A 22,623-nucleotide genomic window follows, 5' to 3' on the forward strand; every position below is an offset into this window, starting at 1 on the left:
GGGGGGAGAGTGTTGTGAATTGCAAAAGACCACTGGTAGTGCAAGGAAGAAAAAAAGGAAGATCCGAGATCGGCAGAGGCACGAGAGGAACGTGTCGGTGGCGCGAGACGGAGGTCGGCTGTTGAACTGCATGATCAGTGCTTCCTTTGACTGTATTGCACATATGTAAATATCTCGCTCAGTAAATAAGTGGTTTGTTACCGTTGAACGGTCTCGAACGACGTATTCCGCTAAAACCACAAGGGGTGCATAGTGTTTTACTGTTTAGGGAAGTGGAGGGCGACATTTCAGTTGCGGAAGCGGAAGTTGGGGCTGTGGCTCGCTGATTGCATAGCCCCGAGCAAACAGCGTTCCAGTGAGCTTTCTAAACTATAACTTTTGTGGAAAGTTAATGCACAGGTAGCATGGTCGACTGGTTAATCGGAAATTGGCGACTTCGGGCTCCCTGAGCCTATGTTATATAGCACTCCGATGGCGAGAAGGCCCTCTGAGAGAGAGAGGAACCTTCCTCGGAGTTCGAATGCTCACGTGGTGTTCGAGGTGCGGGGGCGGCTGATGCAATTTCCGGGTGTTCTTTCAGCGAGGGGCAGATGACGCTGTACCTCCACGTTCTTGCTGCGCTCCGGTGGATGATGCAAGGAGTCGACGCCGTTGCCACTCGAAATGAATCACAACACCGACATACCCCCTCCCCCCCCCCCGCACACACACGCACGTCGGCGTTCCTCCATGCGAGGGCTGGCGATCACAGGTGGTCTCGCGGCCTCCGGAAGACGTTTCTTTTGTGTTTGGAGCCCTCATTGAATGCCACGACCGGCCCGATGTTTCAAGGGTTGGTCTGAGGAATCTGAGGGTGGCTCTCTGGCGTCGTTGGCCCCAGCCGGGATGCAACGCGACAAGAGGCTTACCGCCGTTGCGGCAGGTGAAGACCAACTCCAGGACGGAGCCAAGGAAGGCAGTTGTAACAAAGGCCAGCCATACTCTTCTCCAGCGGTCGGCGGGAGAAAGTGGTGCAAGGAAGAAGGCCGGCATAGCCATTTTCTGAGCGATCGTGGGCGGTTTGCTTCTTGTTACCGCCATGGATATCTAGAGCAGACCAATTACCTCCAGGAAGGTGAGCATGGCTTTGAGAACTCGGTCCTTGGTCTGTTCTGATCCGGGCGGTTTTTTACTTGGCTCCGCATGTGAAACCCAGAGCGACGTAGGCCACCTTTACCCCCCATTCACACTGGAAGCGGATCCGCGTTCGCGAAGCGGTTGCGAACGCGGTTGTATAAAGATCCAGTGCAATTGCACGCGCATTTGATGTCATCAAGTGCGCGTGCAATTGTACTGAGTCCTTATACAACCGCGTTCGCAACCGCTTTGCGAACGCGGATCCGCTTCCAGTGTGAATGAGCCCTAGGAACTGCTCAAGCGTTATCGTGTTTGGCGCATTTCAGGACGAGGTAGCCGGTGTCGGCCCACTCGCCACAAGCCTGACAGTCGGGGTCAGCGTCCCACCGCACGTAGTGATTGCGCACTGGGGTCATGCACTGTACGTCCTGAGACGGTAAATGACGGCCGCTATCGGGCCCTGTTTCTTGCGCCTCCTCGCCCATTCGGCTTCACAAGCATCCAGTGAGCGAAAAAGACACCGGAGACGCCGCCAAGAAGGCATCAGGGACGACACCGTGGCTCTGCTCAGAACAGTGTGTACGTGTCCGTGTGGTGCACCTGCTCAATTTTATTAACTGAACTACCGCATATCTGGAATATACACAGCGGCATTGTGAGTACTTGGAAAGATATATTTGGGGACAAACAACTCGGTTGGCCCTATTTGTTCTGATCGCTGTCGTCTTCAGTCGTTTGCGACCGGGCTTTAGCAAACGTGTATTCTTGTCGTTGTTTTGAATTACAACATGCATGTAAACCTCAATGACTGAAATAGATTTTCAATAGCGTTTTAAACTGCATCTTTTTTATGTTTCACGGTCATTTGGGCGTCTGATGGGTTTATTGGCTAAGGGGGTTTTGGCTAAAGAGTCTGAGGGGCTGAAGGGGTTTGACGGTCTGACGGGCGGAAGGGGTTTGAGGGGCTGAAAGGGTTTAAAGTGCTGAGAGGATCCCATAATACATCAGGGCCGAAGAGTGTATTTTCAATAGGGTTCAATCGCCAAGGAGCGCTCATAACATAAATAACTCAGTTCTGTTGACTGCTCCACCGCGATATACACGTTACACTTGAAAGCCCATCATTTGAACGAGGACCATCCCAAAAGATAAAAAGATTACAAGTATGCTGCTTTCTCTTCGCCAACAATTTACACGAAATGTGGTTTATAAGGGTTGTTGAGCTGCATATCCAACTTAGAACATGGTAGGATACAATAATTATTTGACAGAATCGGAAAAGGCAGCCTCCGCAACGAGGCTCTATTTGGGTGTGTTGTCGCTTCTCCGTACTTAATATTCTATTGAGTCTAGTCTATTGAAAGTCTATAAAAATATGGTGACTGAATATTTTACGATAACGAAATAGGGACATATAAGACAGACAAACAGACAAACAAATGCCTGTTATGTCTGTTTGTCTTCTATGTCCCTCTTTCGTTATCGTAAATTATACACCGACACCCCCCACATCTACATTTGAACACACACTGTAGCGCACTACTGCAAAGGGCTACTTTATAGTCACTGAAAGTTTAATGACACATGATAATAAAAATTTTCTAGCATTTTCATCACCTGTACTTTACGCACTTCGGTTCTTCGGTTGAAAGAAAGTCTGTTAAAAATTGCCTATACGACTTCACTGGATAGGAAGTTGAAAGACGCATTAAAATTAGAATATGATTCATATAAACTGCCTGAAATATTTTTGAAAGCTCTGCATTGGCTGAAAAATAAATTTTAATGCAGTGGGTATTGTTACCACTGTCCCTTTCGGATAAAATGTTTTGTGTAATGCCATTGTGTTAATTTTGCATGGACACAGCATGTTGCTCATAAACAACCTTAAAGCGGTTCCGAGACAATTTTGAACATTGTTTGTTATGTGCGAAAAAATGGCAATAACATTTTTGTGCGCGGTTTCAGCAGCAATCATACCCTCAATTCGCAAAGCATACCTAAAGGGCCGCTCACACACTTGCGACCCCTCAGAAACGAATGCCCTAAGGCTCTTTCAGATAGTTGTGTTGGAGTGCGACTGCAACCACTTGCGCCTCGTTAAGAGTGCTTGCGTCGAACTGTTGCTATGGCAATCCTTAGCACGAGCGAATGGGGAGGTGCTGTGCTGCACGACGCAACGCAGCACCACACAGTAAACGCAACTCTGTGAACGAGCCTTTAAAACCTCTTAAAATCTCTTACCTCGAGAGAGCATACTCGCACTTTGGCGCCATCTATGTCGTGATCCTAGAACTACATTTCACTAGAGTGAAGATTTTGTGGTCTTCGCGAAGACAAATGTAAAGTACTGCTTATGGGAAATGTTCGTTCGTCCCATTTACAAAAGTATTTCAAGCCGAAAAAAATAATAATGCACGAAAGAAATGGGAATTATACGGGATTACCAAGTATTCCACTGCTACCCGATAGGTGCTGCCGTGTTCTCTCTAGTAGAAAGATGTTTCAAGAGGTTTCAATGCACTCGGTTTTAAGATGTCGCATGTCACATGTGTATGAACGGACCCTATCAGTAGGGAGTCAAAAAAATATTGGAGCTCGAAAGAAAGCAAAAGGTGATCGTGTCCCGACATTGTTATCGCGCAGGTAGAACAAAAGCGGGTTTCATTCGAACAAACTACGCTTTATTACTTTCTCTAGGGCTGGGCGTGGATTAACAGTTTTAACTCGATTAATTGCCACCATTTCATCGATTAGTTAATTGGTTTATTGGTCTCGTTAGAACTTCAGATTGGGCGAGTTGCTCGTTCATGTTGGTCGACGTTGCTGGCACTAAACAAAACTGTCGCTCAAGCTTCCACACACACAAGCAACAAAACTCTTACACAACGCTCACTAACAACTTTGTATTGCGTGATTAACTTCTACTTTTACTTCAATCTGAGGCGATTTTTAAATATAAAATGACGAGAAATCAAAACGAAGAGGCAAAACATTTCTTCTGATGCTTAGGCGAACTGCCGGTTGAATGATCAATCGCTTTTTGTGACAGTATTATACATGGCGTACTAACACACTTGTCCTCCAGTCATATGATGTTCTCGGCTGGAGGACAATTTTGTAAGAACGCCCTCTGTAAGCGTTAGAAAAAAATGTGTTTGCCTTTTTATTTTTAATTGTTTTCTATTTGAAAATCATCTCAAATTGAACTAGCAGTAGAAACAGAAGTTAATCACGCAATACAAAGTTGTTAGTGAGTGCTGTCTGAGAGTTTTATTCCTTGTGTGTGCGAAAGCTTGAGCGACAGCTTTTTTTAGTGCGTGCAACGTCGACCAAAGGTCTCCTTAATTTCCATGCATATTATTTTCGGAGAGTCAAAATTAATAAATTTTTTCTGGTTTTGCATTTGTTGAATATGAGTTAAAGGGCGGAATATTCAATTTTTGTTATGAATCTACATTTATGCGTAGTTAAGAACAGTTCAAAGGCACTCTCACTCCTATTATTCAGCTGTAAGAGGTGAAGAGGTTGCGTTGACATTATCCGGCCAGAGCCACCTCTTTGAATGTTCACACTATAATCTTTGCTGCGGTAAGCGGACACTCGGTGGCGTTGAAATGGCCGGGATACGTGTAACCTTCTGCACTTCTCAGGAGTTACAAATCTTGCCCCTACAGTTTAATTTAGGCTACATTTTGGCCTAAAGTTTGGCCTTCATACAGGCGTTCTCGTCCACGTCTGCTTGGTGTAACCGCTTACCTTTTACTTTATTTTGGTTCGTTAAAATATTACCGATTAAGAGACTAAAAAAATAATCGCGATTTAAGCATTAATCGATTAATCGGTAGGTTAATGAATCAATTGCCCAGCCCTAAGTTTTTGTATCCTCTAAGTCGTTTGTTTACCGTCATTTCTACAGATTTCAAGAGTTCATAAAATCATTTTACAGGATGTGTGTTAGATCGAGGTCCAGGAACCGGCCCCAACACAACTTTCTTTTGAAGTCTCCTTTGATTGTTGTAGAGTAGCGGTAAGCAACATGAATACGTGAGGTAGCCTCAGATCTGGGGACATGGTAATCTCAGATTGAAAATATTCTGCACTGAGAAATCAGTTTTTATCGAGCAGTGCGGGGCTGTTCTGTGTAACACTTGTACAGCGAAAGAAGTCACATTCCACCTGGACGCACTTCAAGCCGCAGCTGTAAGCGTACCGCTTTTGACAGGCTTATCACCCTGCACGTTGTTTTCCTGCTGCATTTCCTGCCGCGAAGCAAAAACAAAAAACAAACACAGACTATACATCTGTCAAAAGCGAACGACGTCAAAACATACAGGCTAGGTATGGTACAAAATTAATCGCACTTGCCTATAACAGACGGAATGGGGTAGTTTCCATCCTCCCAATGCCCACATTGCACCTGCGCTTGAAACACGCGTAGTCTGGAAACAAAAGTTCGCGGCAGCTCGTATTCGTAATGGGTGCAAGCACACCTGCAATGTGGGCGCTGGGATGACGAAAAAAAAAACGGGATTTGCATGCCACAGTCCAGTGTGATTAATGCTGTAAGGCTGTACCGGCGCGCGCATTGACCAGGCCAACAACCTTGCAGGTGCTCCTCGTCGACGATGTTAAAATAATAATTAGTTTATTTCCATCCACATTGATGGTGGGGCTCGAGGGAAAATGCTCTTAAATACTGCTTGACAAGGCCCTCGACCCCCTACATAGGCACAACAGCAGATGTACAGAAAACAAAATGCTACTTCATGCGGAAGTACAAAACAGGTGGATAATATAGGCACACGACACACAATTAAAAAAGATTGAATAATCCTGGAAATATTAAACAAACCGCCAGATCACTGGTATTTCACCTATCTAAGTTTACAACATATTCTCTAAGTTCTCTAAGTGCGGGGGGGGGGGGGGGGGGGGGTTCCACTTTCGGGTTCAGGAAGACGAAGTGTGTTTTTATAACGACGTGCGAGGCGCAGTATAAACCGCGGAAAGTAAACAAGCAGAAATGAGAAAACACGAATGAAGTTGGCAACTCAGGGCTGGTTCACATATTTGCGTTTGACTGCAATTTACTGCATTATAATCCCCTGTAACCGCTAAAAGGGATTGTCCGGTCAAATTTTGTGTTCGAGAAAACAATTGAATAATATTGTTGTTGCCTCGAAACGCATCGTCCGTGCAATACCTAAATTTTATATGCCTCTCTGCAAGAGTAATTGAATTTTAAACTGCTCCAATTGCATCGTAGCGTAAATGGTGCTCTCGTTGGCAACATTTAAGCTGTGACGCCACATAACGCAAGGCGTACATTTCTATCTCGTCGTCAGCCTGCGAGTGAAGAATGCCACAGCGTGCTTCATTTTTGTTCCGCTCGACTTGATCCGTACATGGGTGAGATATTTGTTGCGCGGTTGGGTGCCACAACCACGGGGCAGCACCTGCGAAACGCGGGACGGGCAACGAAAAGCAAAATGGATCGTCGTCGTCCTTAGGGACACCCAGTGGTCCCTACAGACGACGACGATCAATTTTATTTTTCGTCAAGATCAAGATCAAGAGCCCGCTTATTCAGAAATTATTTCACAGAGGAGAGCTACGAGCTGATCTTCAAGCAAACCGAAGACTCGTAAGCTGAGGTACGATGCTGTTCCAACGATATTCAACTACGTCCACCCACTCATCGACCAAATCGAATCAATCGGTTTGATTATGCAGGGAAACCGAAACCAACAGCTGAGCCATGGTGAAACGACTCCACAAGGTATATTTCGCATGCCTGCAGTATGGTGCCTGGAGCGCGTCTCTGACTGGTGTGTTTAGCGTCCTATCCCGCCCATACGTCAAAAGTGGCCCCAAAGTGGCAACAAATGACGTCACAGAAGCCAGGGTGTCATGTTGTTGCATGTCGCGATCCTGGCGGTTGGTCGTAGACATTCTGGCGAAAACCACAGGCGAAGGCGTGTGTCGCTGTCGTCACCGCGTTCCAGGCGTTCCAACTTTCGGCTGCTTTAGCTTCCGTGGACTGCCGCATTGGAGAGCGACCTGCAGCAGAACAAGCGTCTGCCATATACATCACAGCCATTGAGGCGCCGCCAGGTTCGCGACCGGCGACAGCATGACACTTCTATGACGTCATGAGGCGGAAATCAAGGGACCACTTTTTTGGACCCGGTAAACACACCAGTCGGAGACGCGTTCCAGGCACCGTACCTGTAGCCCGATTCTGGTTGACCCCCGTGTGAAATTGGAGGGTGGCTACGATTCACCAAGCTCGACCGAGTCAAGTGACGATCTAAAAACTTGCGTGCATTTTAAACGATCCGCCGTTTGCCTTCGACCCGCGGGATTCGCCACCGAGCAAACGACCCGCAGTCGAATCCTTGATCCAGTGGATCCGCCGATATGCGGACGCGGAAGCCGCTTCATGGATCCAGATGCCGCTTCAGAGGCAAACTCTGCGTCCATCTCTTTGCAAGCGCTCCTTGTCCGATCGGTGGCTATCGCAGTTGTGTATGCGCGAAACGGTATACCTGTGCTCAAAGCTAACGGCTGTTTTCGAGTAATATTCTGCTAAAAGGCGCGACGTTTTTTGCACAGGCTTGAGAACTCAATTACAAGAAATGTATTTCAGTAGGGTACATACTAAAAGGGTATGTAATTCGAAACAAAATACTACACATCCATCGACTAACACTTGGTATCCCGACCATCTGACGATCTTTTGCGTTATGTGACATCACGCAACAGCTACGGATATCAGCCATGCACGCTGGCGAACTTCAGGATGCAGTTTCGTACACACGCTCATGAAAGGTTTAATTAATATTATAACAATAACTATAACAATAAAAATGACGTTTTTCTACATGAAGCCTCCTTCGACGTAATGAACGCAAAGACTTAAGTACTTCCGGTTTCTACCCGACAATCCCTTTAACGCACTTTCAGACTGGCGCCACCTATCGGTACATCTGCAATACTTCCAGCCTTTGTAATGCTAGACTAAGCTCTGCACAATCTACGACATCAAATTCACCCACTTTTTCAATTGTCGCGCACAGCATTGTCAAAATTATTTTCGGCCAACGTTGAAGAATAACGTAGAAAAAAATATAAAGAATAATATACATAGATGCCTACATATAAGAGAGTGAACGTGCTTTGAAGCTTTTAGCGGAGTTTTATCGGATCATGGTCGACGTTTCGGCCTCTATCAGGCCTTCATCAGGACCGACTCAGTGAGTGACTTCTGATGACATATATAGATAGTAATGGGGAAAGGAAGAAGTGTCTGGACGAGAAACGTCCATTTTTCCTCCGCTCTCTTCTATTTGCTGTTTAAACAACACCACATGAAAAACCTCGCCGTGAAAGGTAATTTGAGAACTGTCTCGAAAATCCGCGAGCGAGAGATCTGCTCCGTTGATACAATCGTATACCAACATCAACAGGCAAAACAAGGCGGTGGAGGCTCGTCTCCCCCTCTATGGCGTTTGTCAACCACATTTACTACGATCACCTCAACTGATTCTTCCAGCTGGTTGTTCAGCCCCTACACGCCAAGCAATGGAGGACTCTGGAGAAACACCAGAGAAGAAACTATGCCTTACGTCGGACGGAACAAGCACTTCTGACTACTCGATAGGAGACCAAATTGATGTTGATCTTGACGAGACACCTTTCACAACAGTGACATACCGCAAAAAGCGCTCGAAAGACATCCCCATCATCTTCAAGTCAACGCAGCACAGTCCTTCTGGAAAGTGAACCGTAACCGAATCGCAAACGAAATTTTCACCACAGCACAAGAGTAAGTGAGCTCACATAAAATCACCAAAGATGGAAGCCTTGTGGTAAGTTTTGCCTTTTTTTCTCGTCGGCAGCAAGTAATCTTCTAGCCTTGAAAACTGTTGCCGGAATTGATGTCACGGCCAATGTGCCGCAGTCTTACTCAAAGAATCTGGGCAAGATAAAAAATGTCCCAAACGAGTACACAGAGGAACAACTCCTGGAGTATCTCACTGACAAAGGGGTTACGTCTGTCAAACGGCAAATTGCCTACGTACCTCAAGGCGACGGAAGTGTCGTCAAGCATTCACGGGACAGCGTCATCTTACAATTTAGAGAAGACCGCCCAATTCCCAAACGGGTTTTCCTGGGATTCATTAGTCATCCGGTGGAAGAATACTTTGGACAGGCGGTACGCTGTTTCCGCTGCCAAAGGCATGGACACGTGGCCAATACGTGTCGCGGACCACAGCGATGTAGGGTGTGCGCAGGGTCACATAACTATAAAGAATGCAGCTCCAGAAACCACCCCAAGCGCTCAAACTATGGTGGACCACATGCTGCGTCATTCGCGGGTTGTGTGCAAAACAAAGAAATAGGAGCATTACGTAAACACGAACTGAGTCACGGCAAGACGACTAAGCGTCATTCGCCACCACCAAATCCAGAGGCAGTGAGACCTGTGTCTCCTGCGCCTCCAAACCCAATGCAGAAAATATCAAGATATACCTACGCTGAAGCCATCGGAGATGCCCGACCTGGGGCACCACCACCAGAGGCACCGCCTGTACTGCCTCCACCACCGATACCACATCGACTTCCTCAACGGATTCCTCCACGCAAGCCAGCAATACGTGACTTGACGCGGACGCCAACGCCTCTGACAGCAAGTACAGTCGAGGCACAGACAGCCGACACCAATCCATATTCAATGTCTCTCCGACGAAACACAACTGCGCGATCCGAAAAGTTAGAAAAGCTGCTGCTCCCGATTCTGTTTGCTGCATTAAAGGCAATTGTTACAACACTACCGGAGTCTAGAGACCAAATGCTACTTTCGATGGAGCATATCCTTGCACGTTCGAGTGCTCCGATTAACTAAAATTCTACAAATGAATGATCGCTACCGACAGGCCTTTTTGTTCCAATGGAACGCCAATGCTTTAGGATCAAAGAGCAGCGACTTTCGGCAGTTTGTTGCTCATCATCAGTTCCCAATTCTCGCCATTTCTGAAGGACGAGTCACAGCCCAATTCCGACTGCCCAACTATGTGACCGATCAAACGACACGACCTTCCGGCCCCAGTCGGGCAATGTTGTTTGTGCGAAAGGACCTGCCATCAACTCTAGTATCTACATTGAGAGAGGATGCACCAGATTATGTGGCGTGCAAAGTGGACATCGGTAAGATATAAATAGTTATTGCAGGTGTGTACTTTGAACCCCTTAAACCCATCACTCTTACACAGTTTTCCCGTATGATCAGGAAGCTTGGGAAACATTCGTAGTTGCTGGTGTCTTTAACGCCCACAATCCTCTCTGGGGAATTGATCGATGTGATATTCGTGGGGATATGATCTCAAACGCAGCTGAAAAGCTTGACCTAACGGTATTGAATGATGGATCCGCAACATTATTGCGCGGCCCTACATATTCTAGTTGTTTAGACCTTCAACTCCAAGTAGACGTCCTCTTTGTTGAAAACATTTTGCTTGTCAGGCATGTTAGGCGCGTCAGGATACCATAGTCGTCGGCGAGGACTGCGGTTACCCTTGGGAGACCCTTTTGTTGGAGCCAGCATCAGGGGCGCAGTATACTTCGTTTGATCTTCTGTTAAACCAAAACATTATTTTTCTTTTCAGCGTAGCACAAGCATTGCAGCGAGACGCGCAGTCGTCCGGATGGTCTCATTATCGTTGCGCGAGGCTTGATCCCTTGACGGTCAGGTGCACTCGCTCAGCGTACTCTCCGAACGTCGCGGCAATAAAGAGGGGCCAGTCATAACAATCTCAACTTGCCGAAGAAAAATGAAAAAAAAAGAGGAGAGTTTGTTATAAAAGACCCTCTAGCCAAGGCAAACCTCACATGTTTCGTCATGGACACCAAAGATGCTAACACTCGCTTAACCGACCCTGCACAGCTTGTATCTGAAATTTAACGCTGCCTTTCCATTCATCGCCAAGGTGGAGCGTCGTTTCAGCTTGGCTGGGGACGTCTTTAGGAGGAAAAGGGAAAAACTCTCCGATAGAAGTTTGAAAGTCATTTGCAACTGCGAGCGAATAAACTATTTTGGTGAAAACACAAGCCATAAAATGACTGCCTTTCTTTTAGGCTCGCAGGGTTTTTTATGGATCAAAACTGCTGTTCATTTTGCTACCACAGAAATATAAATAGTAACTTCAAAAGTAGCTTCAAAAGTGACTCGATAATTATTTACAGTAGTTAGTAGTTTACTTAATTACTATTACAAATGCGTAATTTCTACTCTACTTCAATTACTTTTGTCGTCGATACTCAGTAACTTAACTACCTTTTTTTGAGTAATTTGTACATACCTGCTCCTATTAAGCGACGCCTTTAAGATAGACAAGGACAAGTACGTGAATTTTTCCCAGACAAGAACAACAAGACATAAACACTGCAATACATTAACCGAATACTCTTTCAATATTAATACTTTTAGGTACTCTTTCTTTCCTTCAGCTGTAAAAGATTGGAACAGCCTTGATCCGATATTTTTTAACTACACAAATGTGGATGCGTCCATTCAAGCTCTTGAATAAGACCTTCTTAGTAAATTCATCGGTTAGTTCTTTTTGTTATGTTATGTGTTGTTGTTTCAATATGAAAAAAAGTCACGATTTGTAAAAATTACTGTTTTTCGCGCGCCTCAATATTTTTGTGTGCGTTTTTTTTTTGTACCATACCTGTTATAATCTCCTAATGGGAATAGGCAGTATTTCGAAAAATAAAATAAGTAAAAAAAATAAAAAAGGAACGAAAATTTCCCGCCTCGCGTCTTTCGGCCAAAAAAAAAAAAAAATAACACGCTTATCGCTTCTTTTTTTTTGGGGGGGGGGGGGAGGGTTGGAGGCTTTGTATTATATTGCGACATGAAATACCCGATATTTCTTTGGTTAAAAATATAATTGCGATGATTGAAGCAGGATACAGGTGCATCCGGACGATTATCGACATAGGCAAGCATGAGTCTTGTGATTTAATGTTAAAGGGACACTGAACCGAAATTTGGGTTTTGCAAAACAAGGCCGCAGAACCGTTGAACGGGACGCTACGAACTCCAAAACATCACTAAAGATCGATATATCAGACGGATGGCCGTACTTTTGTAAAAGAAGGGCTCGATCAAGCGAGGTCTGTGACGTAATCGTCCTCCGGGAGGATTTGAGAATGAGGGGAAGCGGCCTTTCTTTTCTCTCCTCGCTTCGGTTCACCAGCTCGACGGGATGTAGCGAGGAGGAAAGGGAAGGAGAATCGTGACGTGACTTGTCTCGTCAGCCTCGTCGGCCTTGTACAATTACGCACTGCGTTTCCAAAAAATACAGCGATCCATTAGAGATGTCGTTGGTTGAGTGATGTTTTTGCTTTTTGCAGCGTCCCTCCTATTCGTCCAGCTTTGATTGCTTTGTGAGCTCGAAATTTCGGTTCAGTATCCCTTTAAAAGAGGAGTTTGTGAGTTCGCTCTCCTACCGAACACGAGACAACAAATGAGGTCGTACAATAGAGAAATCCCAGCCAATGACCAAGCTCATAACACGATTAGATCCTAAATATGCTATATGCAAAGACGCAATGAGCACTTCCTGGAAAAATTAACGGGGAACCTAAAATAAAGCTTAGGTTACGTGCCGTCAGTTGATATCACGTGACCTAATGTCACGTGATCTATAGACAAATTAAATTTCGCCGCCAAAGTCGGCGAAGAAATTCATGTCATGTGACTTATACACCAATTTTGTTTCCTCGCTAAATCTGACGGGGATATTGATGTCACGTGACCCAAACACATTCAGTTTCCGCGCTAAATTTAGCGGGGAAATTGATGTCACGTCACCTATGTACCGAGTTTCACCCTTAATGCACCGGCAAAATTGATAAAAAAGAAAGGTTCTTCACTCGTCAAAATGACGGTGTAATATCTTCTAAATAATTGTAAACGATCGCACCTTAAACACTACACCATGGATTATAGAACTTTAAATTTAAAGGTCACTGCGTTTTTTTTTTTAAACTGGTGATATTCTGTTTTGTCATTCGCTGGCATCCTTCTATTGTTCACAGTGGTTTGTTCTCTCATGGTTTGCCTGAATGCGAACTCGCCACTCATTTTGGTAGAGGGCAGTTGATTTTACGAACTGAGTGAATGCGAAGTCGTCCAACTTTACATATTGTTGAGTAACCAAACACGGCTTGAATGAATTGGAGCATATGAAGAGCAAAAATAGGTGCCTTAATTGCAAACAACATTGCCAAAGCAAAATTTACGGCGGATGTGTATGAAATAAAACAGCAATGAGCAATCCCAAGCCTTCACCCTAAAGTGAGCCTTACCAGGCCTTTCCTCTGAAATATCTGGAGCATCTACTCTCTCCGCAAAGCAATTAGAAGAGCCGATTGCTGCAATCCACAGAAGCAAATGACAAAGCTGGAAACATTTTTTAGACCTCGAAAATCAGTTCGTGCCAAGACACTAAGCATGGTGCGGTTTCCGCTGAGGCACTCAGAATGGCCTCTCACCACTCTCAATACTACGTAACAGACGGTGTTTTTTTTTCTAGGTAGGAACATCTTTCCAGCCTCGTCATTCGCTGAGGTCCCTTTGTATGTTGCCGCCATTGGCTCTCCCCAACTTCTTTTTGTGAAAGCAAATGCTCCAGATTCTTTTGTGTTGAGTGGGCATCTTGTGCACGCCAGTTCGTGAAGTAAAAGAGTCATTCATGGCAACATGCTCCTGCTTGCTGTCTTTGCTCCCGCTCAGAGGCGAAACGGAACATGGTACATTTTATGACAAAATTCTAAATTAATGCAGAGCGGCAGCGGTAAGGTAATGAAACTGGCTGTGAGAACGGTCTATATTCAAACGTTCTAATTTGAAAATGCAATTTCTTTGATTTTAGGTACAATGTCAGGAACACCCGGCGATGTCGTCTTGCTATATCGCGACTGCTTTAAAATTTCTGGATAAGAAAGAACCGTTTCTTGCAATTTCAGAAGCTTCACATAAATGGAAACCATTTTCGTTTTAAAAGCGCACAAAAGACGAGGACAGAGTAAGAAACACAAACGACGGACGAGTGCTTTTAACGACGGACGAGCGCTTACTCTGTCCTCGTCTTTTGTGCGCTTTTAAAACCAAGATGAATAACTACCAACTAGCCCAACTTTCCACCCTACTGGAAACCATTATTGTGACCAATCAGATGACACGCATACCGTTACCCTAAAGAGTAGCTTATTTAGTGGCTCGGTGTCGCACGGTGTGCGTTTTCCGCTCACTGTAACCAAATCGTATAGCACGTAGAGTTAAGTGTTCACCAGGGGGGGCGGGGGGGGGGGGGGGGGGGGGTAAACGCGGCGCAGCTTGGTGGCGGCCATGATGAAACGCCTAAATTGTTGGACTACGCTTAGATCTCGTCAGCTTTAAAGAAAACAACTTCTTGTTTCTTTGATATTTGAAGAAAATCAAGTGTATTTAATTTATCATGCGTCACACAGATCTCCGCATCTTTGATTAGTAAAAGAAATGCCACGTTTCTGTTGTTTAGTCAGTTTCTATAAAAATATCTGCTTAGGTTTTGAGTTAATTTGTTTAGTTGCGGTGCTTCTGGTCATATGATCACACGCAGCTGCTTTGCTGCTTCCTTCATAAACATCGTCGAATAAGTCGAAATCACCTAATATTGTCGGCGAACTGTGACTAGGACGTTAATTGGCGCTCTCCTCAAGCACGTTATAGGCAAGAACTTCGTTAAAAAAAAACCACAAGATGGATCGTGTAAGTATTCATTTTAATCGTTTCGGCATTTCCACGCCCCAACTCGCACGTCTCTCTCGAGATTGTGCAAATCAACAGTGGTAAATACTACAAACCGGAAGCACCTCCTAGTTGTTTTGCTTCCAGTCCGAGTGCACTGCCTGCCATTGTATTATGCTAAGTTATAAACACAAGCGGGTAGATTTGATATGTTACGGCCGCCACTCGTGTGCAGTACAGCCTAGCTAGACGCATAATTCGAAGTAGGTGCTCACGTTGATAGCCATCGTTGCTCTGTCTCGACTGCACGTGCATGCTCCATATTTAAGCGATGACTCGCAAACATTCTAGGACCGCAGAAAGATGTCCCTGACGTTCCTGCATTGTTCTTCCACACTGATTGGAGCCCGAGATGATTTACAATACTTCTTAAGCTTAACTAATGCGCTTAAAACTTGACTGCTTGCAAACTTTGAAGAAGGTTGCAATCAGTCAAGAGGAGTTTCATTTCGTCTGGTCTGATGTCTAAAAAACACTATTGAAGCCCCCCCCCCCCCCCCCCCCCCCCCCTGGACTGATCAAACAGATTTGTACTGCAAGGGCCAAGTGACCAGTGTAACTCCAGTTGCTTCAACACTACCTAGCTCTAGCAGACTCAAACACTAGCAAAAACTTCCAAGGGAGCAGTGAACATATCAGTTTTAAACCCCAATCCCTTGATTCCTGTTGCAGTCCATTTAATCCGGCTTCCTTCAAGACTGTTAGCAAAAACACTATGTGTTCACATATCGAGTTCAAAAACGCATTCTCTCACGAGTGCCACAGGTAACTGCAGTTCTTCCTTGGCAAGCCCCTCTTGGAAGAACTGCCGAGGCCCAAGCACACATGGCATTGCCAGGTCTGCAGAAAGAGGCCCCCAATACGCAGTACATTAGAGTCTAGCCCATTAGAAGCTGCTATTTACAATTTCAGGTGTTGGAAAAAATAGGCTCGGCCAGTGCCTGGACGTTAGGTTTGGAGCTTCGAAGTTAAGCAGAGTATGTAGGAAGTTCATCAGGAAGCCCATTGAGAAAAAACAAAGTGTTTGAATCTTTGAAGAATATCTCCAGTGTTTGTATTTTATTGACGAGCAGAGCTCATTGCAACTAATTCCTAGTAGTATCACATGACTGGCTGTATTTTTGTCACTATGATGCATGCATCGCACCTAATTGATGAAGTGTGCACGACGATTTGAAGACTTAGTCGAAGATCAATTCGCTCCTTACCAATGAAAAAATATTTTATTTGTTTCGTAAAATTAGTTTCAAGTATTATATCAAGAAGTGCCTCTAGTAAATGTTATTATATCTGATAAAATTATAGTGATGAGCTTTCATCCTCTACCCCAAAACGTGTGTCAAACTCTTTTTTCTTAGAATCGGTGGTTTATGGCTTTTCTTATTAATATCCGGAGTGTTAATCAGAGGTCTTTTGACCATTACTAATTCCTGAGCTTGCCATCAGAAATGTCTTCTGTGTAAATATTGGCTATCAAAGGTTTCGTGATACTAACATGATGCAGAACCACTGGATGAATTGACATGAAATCAGCATGCATCTTATTAATCATCTCATAGGCTATGTGTCTGGCGTTGTATGCCATAGAATGTAGGAAGGGACAGCACAAACATATTAACACGAAGCTTCAAAGAAGTCCTTGAAGCTATGTGTTTGCTGTCCCTCCTCACGATCTCGCGTTACAATGTCTGTTCTCAACCAGCTTGCTTGCATGCTCGCTCTGACTTGGTGGCCTGCAGTTGTTTAGACAAGATTTATAATTTAACCACCTCTATGGTTACATACTTTTAGTGAACGGTGAAACCTTAAGCGCCGTTCACACTCTTGCAACCGAGTGAGACGGAGAGAGACCAGACCGGTTTTTAAGCCTTTTGCGACTTCTTAGGACCGGATGCGCGGCTGCGGAGCTGGTCCTAAGAGATTGCAAGAGGCTTAAAAACCGGTCTGGTCTCTCTCGGTCTTACTCGGTCGTTAGAGTGTGAACGGGCCCTTAGGTCCACACTAAGCACCCAAGATCAAAGAAGAGCAAACGGATATAACTAAGGCATGAAGACAGAACAAGTACCATCATTGCTCTGAATGCGTCACTTCCTTCATTTCAGCCAAGGTGAGTTAATAAAAAATATAAAAATCAAGCTTCAGTTCAGCCTCTTTTTTTTTTTTTTTTTTTTTTTGCGCGTTGGAAAAGCGAAGTGATCAAAATAAGAGGAAGTAAAAACTGAACGTCGGTTATGGCGGAGCCCGTGCAGAACTGCTGCAAAGCGGCTATATCTAGAGTGCCCTTCTCACGAATGAACGACGCGTGAGCCACACCGTGGAGAAGGCTTTTGACTAGGATGCCTCAATGTCCTTTCTTTATAGACCTTTCCAGTGTTTACAAATCCACAGCCCAGCGTGCGATCTCCACAGCTCAGCACGCGCGTGTGCGTCGCTCCGGAATACGAGCAAAGCACGCGCCATACGCACGAACACTGGAAATGGCACCGGCCACACGCTCTTTCTTGGAAAGGTCTATAGGGTGATGCCACCCTTTGTAGTACCCAATGCAGACAGCACGCGCAGACGGGTAAAATACAAAGAAATCGACGAAAACAAAATGTCGCCATAGCATAGTGAGCGCCACAAACGCGTGCAGGGACAAGCTCTTTTCCGCGCTTCTGAACAAAAAAAAAATATATATATATATATATATAAAAGTTTGAAACAAAATGGCCAGATGTCTCCAACCTAAGCGAAGCGCACATGAAGGCACCCTACTTTTGATCCTCCAGCCTATAGTCCGCTGTCCATCGCCGCTCCATGGGGGAAAACGCGCACAGACAATAGCAGTACAAAGCGCTCGAGTTGAGAACCAAATTTCATAACCAGTGTTTGGGGTATTAGCATTTAGGTTGACCGTACGCCGTCCGGTGTACATGCAAAGCCTTTAAATATAAACAAGGTCAGGATGCGTCCGGGGAGCCCCTTGAACCGGGTTGTCGGGGGCCTCGAGTTTAGTCGCTGAGTGCTCCTTGCGCTCTCGCTGTGTCGGGTTGTGTGTTGATTCCACTCTTGCCTTTGGCCCAGTATTTTCTCCGTCCCGCGGATACCAAGAGAAATAGCCTGCCTTAAATGAGCGTCGTCGTCCCCAGCAGCCAGAGGTTGTGGCCAGAATCGGGTTGTACCGAAGTAGCGAACACTACATGAACTTTACGGCACGCGTAAGATTCGTAGTAAAATTTGCGGACCTCAGCTCGCGATATTTACGGCAACTCCGGTCTTCGCAAGATTCGACGGCTTCGAACTTCGCAAACTTAGACTCCAAAAAAATTTTATTTTTTGTAAGTGCGAAATTATAGAATTTTGCAAACCTGAATCATACAAAAAATTGAAATCGTCGAATTTTGTAAACCTCGAACTTCGAAAAAATTGAAACTGTGGAATTCGCAATTTTAAAACTTCGATGATTTCGAACTTTACGAATTCGATTCCGGGCAGTTTCGAAAGTTCCGAACTTTGCGAAATCAAACCCCTGAGAGGCTAGAAAAGTTCGAAAATTGTCGAATGCGAACTTCAGGAGGTTCGCGACATCTCTAGTTTCAAGTTCTTTTTATGGCCGCCAGCACGGACAGTCATAAAGGTGGAGGGGAACACATTGAAAATGGGGGCACCTCCACCCCAAACCTGTTCTTCCCACTGGCACCAACGTCAAGAAGGCAAATGTCATGTAATAGTCTGGATCTTTCTAATCTATTCTCTTCTATGTGCGATACGTGGCGGCGCACGTATACGCTGGAAATATGGGCCAGGGGGAGCTGTATTGCTGGCGCGTCGATGTGCACCGATGACAAATCGAAAGCTAAAAAACGCGTCCAGATTAAGACATTTTTTTTCGGAACGCCGTAAATTGCTCCGCGTGTGTTTTCCCCCGACAAAATGGGTGGACTTGGTAGTTTTCGATGATTCTCATCAAGTTACAAAATTGAAAGTAAACCTTTAAGGCAATTAAAGAAATTTTAATTAAAAAGTAAAACGCCGTTCACACATATGCAACCGAGTAAGACCGAGAGAGACCAGAACGGTTTTTAAGCCTCATGCGGCGCCTTACGACCAGCTCGGCAGCAGCGCACCCGGTCCTAAGACGTCGCAAGAGGCTCAAAAACCGGTTCTGTCTCTCTCGGTCTTACTCGGTTGCAAGAGTGTAAGCGAGACTTAATTGTGACCTTATAATGAACGCTAATAGTTTTTTCCTTCATGGGACCTTTAAGAAAGACTATAACGACATGAACCTTTTTTTACTTGCGATGTGTGTTTTTCAAAGGGAAGATTTGATTCACGTTTCGGGAAACAGCCTGTATGTTGAATCTGAGTGGCACGTGGAAATTAGTCGCTGAAAAAAAAAAAAAAAAACTCCAGATTTAAAGGTTGCGTTTGCTCTTCCTATACTCTGTTTCACCTTATGATGTACCGCAAGAAAGGCTACGAGCGCGAGCTCCTTGCTTTAGGGCACATCTCGGCGGCACAAGCTCTCGTGCGTTGAGAGCAGCTTCCAACGCTATGAGCTCGCGCTTCTAGCCTTTGCTGCGGTACAACATAAGGTGAAACGGAGTATGGTATTGCACCCGCACAATCTAGGGTGCCTCAATGTCCTTCTGTTTAGGTTGATGCCACCCTTTGTAGTACCACATGCCGACAGCACGCGCTCACGGGAAAAATACAAAGAAATCGACGAAAACAAAATGTCGCCATAGCACAGTCAGCGCCACAAGCGCGTGCAGGGACACGCTCTTTCACGCGCTTCTGAACAAAAAATAAAAATAAACGCGTGTGACAAAATGGCGAGATGCCACCACCCTAAGCAGAGCGCACATGAAGGCACCCTAGCACAATCAATCGCAGAAAAAGCAGCAGACAGGTTCCCTCTCCTGCTACGCGACGATGCCGAGCGCGCGCCAGAGCCTCGTGCTTGCGGTGACTCATATATTATTTTCTTTCATCTTTCCCATTGATGAATCAGGTCGACGGAGAATAATAATAATCAACTGCTAGTGACTTCGCCTGTGTACTTTTCTGAATGCAAGGCTGATAATCTTTGTGAAAATAAAGAAACAGAGGTTCATGCACCATGGAGGAAGCAGCTGTTTTTTGCCGCAATATAAGCGTCGCACCGAAAGCCGATTTTAGTCCAGTGTCATTGAGCACACGAACAGTGGCAGATCCGCCGTGGCACACGGACAGAATGGAGTCGGTACGTTGTTTTCATCCCCATGGGGATTTTTTTTTTCATTTATAAGCGGAATCTCTGCAATTGTCTACAGTCAATGACGAAGCATTTTGGTACAGCGATACTGCCTATAGCGTGACAGACATATCCTCTGACCAAGTCTTTTACACGTTACTCGAAGAAAGTATTAGATTACAATTACAATCACCCCTGCTTAAAATTATTTAATTATATTACTCGATTGCTCGAGACGAAGAGCAATTGGCCGTTACTTGAAAACGCAACTGTTACTTCTGTGAATGCTTCAAATTTTCAAAAAGACAAAATTTTCTGCCGGTTTCAAAACGCACCGTTCGTACCGTCGATTATTCGATTAGGGTGGCGGAGAAAAGCTTACCGGAAAAATGCTTACCGCAAAACAGGTAGATGCGGAGAAAAGCTCATTAAATTGTTTATTTTTTCTTAGGTTAGCGGATTGCGCGTCAGACGTGTCAATTTAACGCTATCAGAATTCGTCACTATTAAAAATAAGTGTCCTCTTTTGTTTTGTAATATCTTTGAATTTTATTGGGCATATTTACTAAATCCTGAGAAATTAGTAATCACCCCTTTTGCGTATTAATGACGCCGCAAGGCATAAAATCATAACATGGGACAGTTCCTTAAAAAAATACAACAATTCATGGACAGCTTGAGTGTGCGCCGTCGGCAGCTCTGTGAGATGAAGAGGTTTTTTTTTTTTTTTGCGAGCTGATATGAATATCGGTGTGTGAACCGTTTTAGCTGCGAACATTGTGTGGTGCCTTATAGATACGTAGGTGTTTGTATATGGAATCAGTGTCGGCTACGCTGTTTTTTTTTTCTGTTTTTTTTTTTTTAATCAAACTTTAGTTGTGAGTACGGCTTCGTCCTGTCATGTTTGTTGTCCTCACTCCGTCTTTGGCGTTTGAGCGGTTTTCATCACCTATAACGTTTATCGTCTCGCCCAATTCGCTACCTTACAGAAGTATAGTCCTTATATAGGCCATGAGTAATAATGGTGACAGTGTGCAGCTTTGAAGATCATGGGTGGCTCGCCAAAGAAGGCATTATCACACAAAGATAACGCGTGACAAAACCAGCATGAACGGAAAGAAAACGTGCATGCCCGTGGACGAGAGGAACCTCGATATCTTACCGACCATTTTATGCTGTTTGCAGAGGTTAAGAACAACTTCAAAGTTAATTTCAGGCACCGCGATGTTGCGCAAGCACTTCCGGATTTTCAGCATTTACAGTTTTAATTTTTAGGTTTTAGACAAACGTTATTAAGTTTTATAACCTTTCCTTCCTTTTCAAGGTGATAAAGTTTTCAGTTAGGCTGTTGTTGCATAAAGAGTAAACCACAAAATTAATAATTTGCGAGCAATATACCCAATAGGCTTAAAATATTACCGAAAAAAAGATATTTTATTTTTTTTACAAAAACTGAAAAACCTTTAATGATAATAAATTGATCTATGTTAGGCACGATCCGGCAACTCCCATACGAAAAGAATAAAAACAAAAATCGGTGAGCTTTTCCCTGCATACGCTCAATAGCCGGCGAGCTTTCCTCCGCATACGCTCAATGGCCGGTGGGCTTTTCTCCACACCCGCAGGTTTTGCGGTGAGCATTTCTCCTGGATTCATTGGATTAAAATCACCGAATTACAGGCAAATTATTTTTTTAATCCACCAATTTTGGTAAACAGACCTCCTACCGTAGGACAGTTTACCAAAAGTTGACAATAGAAAAAAGAATCATTGATACTCCAAGCCCGCTCCAAAGCAGCGCGGCAAAAAAAACAAAAAACGACAAAAAGGTTTTATGTGAGTAAATTAAAAAAAAAAATGCACGAGAAGGTATAAGATTATACCAGGTGTTTCAGTGATTAAAAACAAAAAATTCTAGAATATTGTCTTCTTGGTAAAAATATAATTTTCTAGAAACCGCAATACTCGTGGTGGCGGAAGACAGAAAGTGCGCGATACTTACAACTTAGGTAATCAGTTAAAAATGATAAATTAACTTTTTAATTAGAGAAAGTTTACATATGCTTCCAATCAGGAACTTGTTGAGTGTTATCGAAAACCACTAAATCTGTCATTTTCAGAGAAACTTTGAACACGTAGGAAGCGTAGTAGTGCGCTAAAGTTACAAGTCGCTGAGCAGGTACAAGGCTGGGGCATTGAGAAGAGACGGAAAATCGCGCGGGCGCCTTATCGCAACCCGTAGCCTTGTACCTGCTCCACGAGTGGTAACTTTAGTGCATTGCTATGCTTTTCAGGCGCTGAAGATCTTTCTGGAAACTAATTTAGCGGTTTCTGATGACGCTCAGCAAGTTTCCAATTGTAACCATATGTGTATTGTGGCTGATTAAAAGGTTAATTAGTCGTTCTTAATAATTAGCGCACTAAT

General features: G+C 44.5%; 1 protein-coding gene across 1 annotated transcript in view; it reads left to right on the plus strand.

The window, feature by feature from the left end:
- The first annotated feature begins 1,447 nt into the window (after positions 1 to 1,447).
- Positions 1,448 to 22,623, plus strand: part of LOC8034380 (cytochrome P450 2H2) — a 120,245-nt gene continuing 99,069 nt past the window's right edge. The window contains exon 1 of the mRNA XM_040213953.3: positions 1,448 to 1,771. The gene's annotated coding sequence lies outside the window, so the exon portion shown is untranslated. The remainder of the gene's footprint in view (positions 1,772 to 22,623) is intronic.

The sequence above is a fragment of the Ixodes scapularis genome, unplaced genomic scaffold (assembly GCF_016920785.2).
Source record: "Ixodes scapularis isolate PalLabHiFi unplaced genomic scaffold, ASM1692078v2 PGA_scaffold1__304_contigs__length_218370807, whole genome shotgun sequence".
NCBI classification, from domain to species: Eukaryota; Metazoa; Arthropoda; class Arachnida; order Ixodida; family Ixodidae; genus Ixodes; species Ixodes scapularis.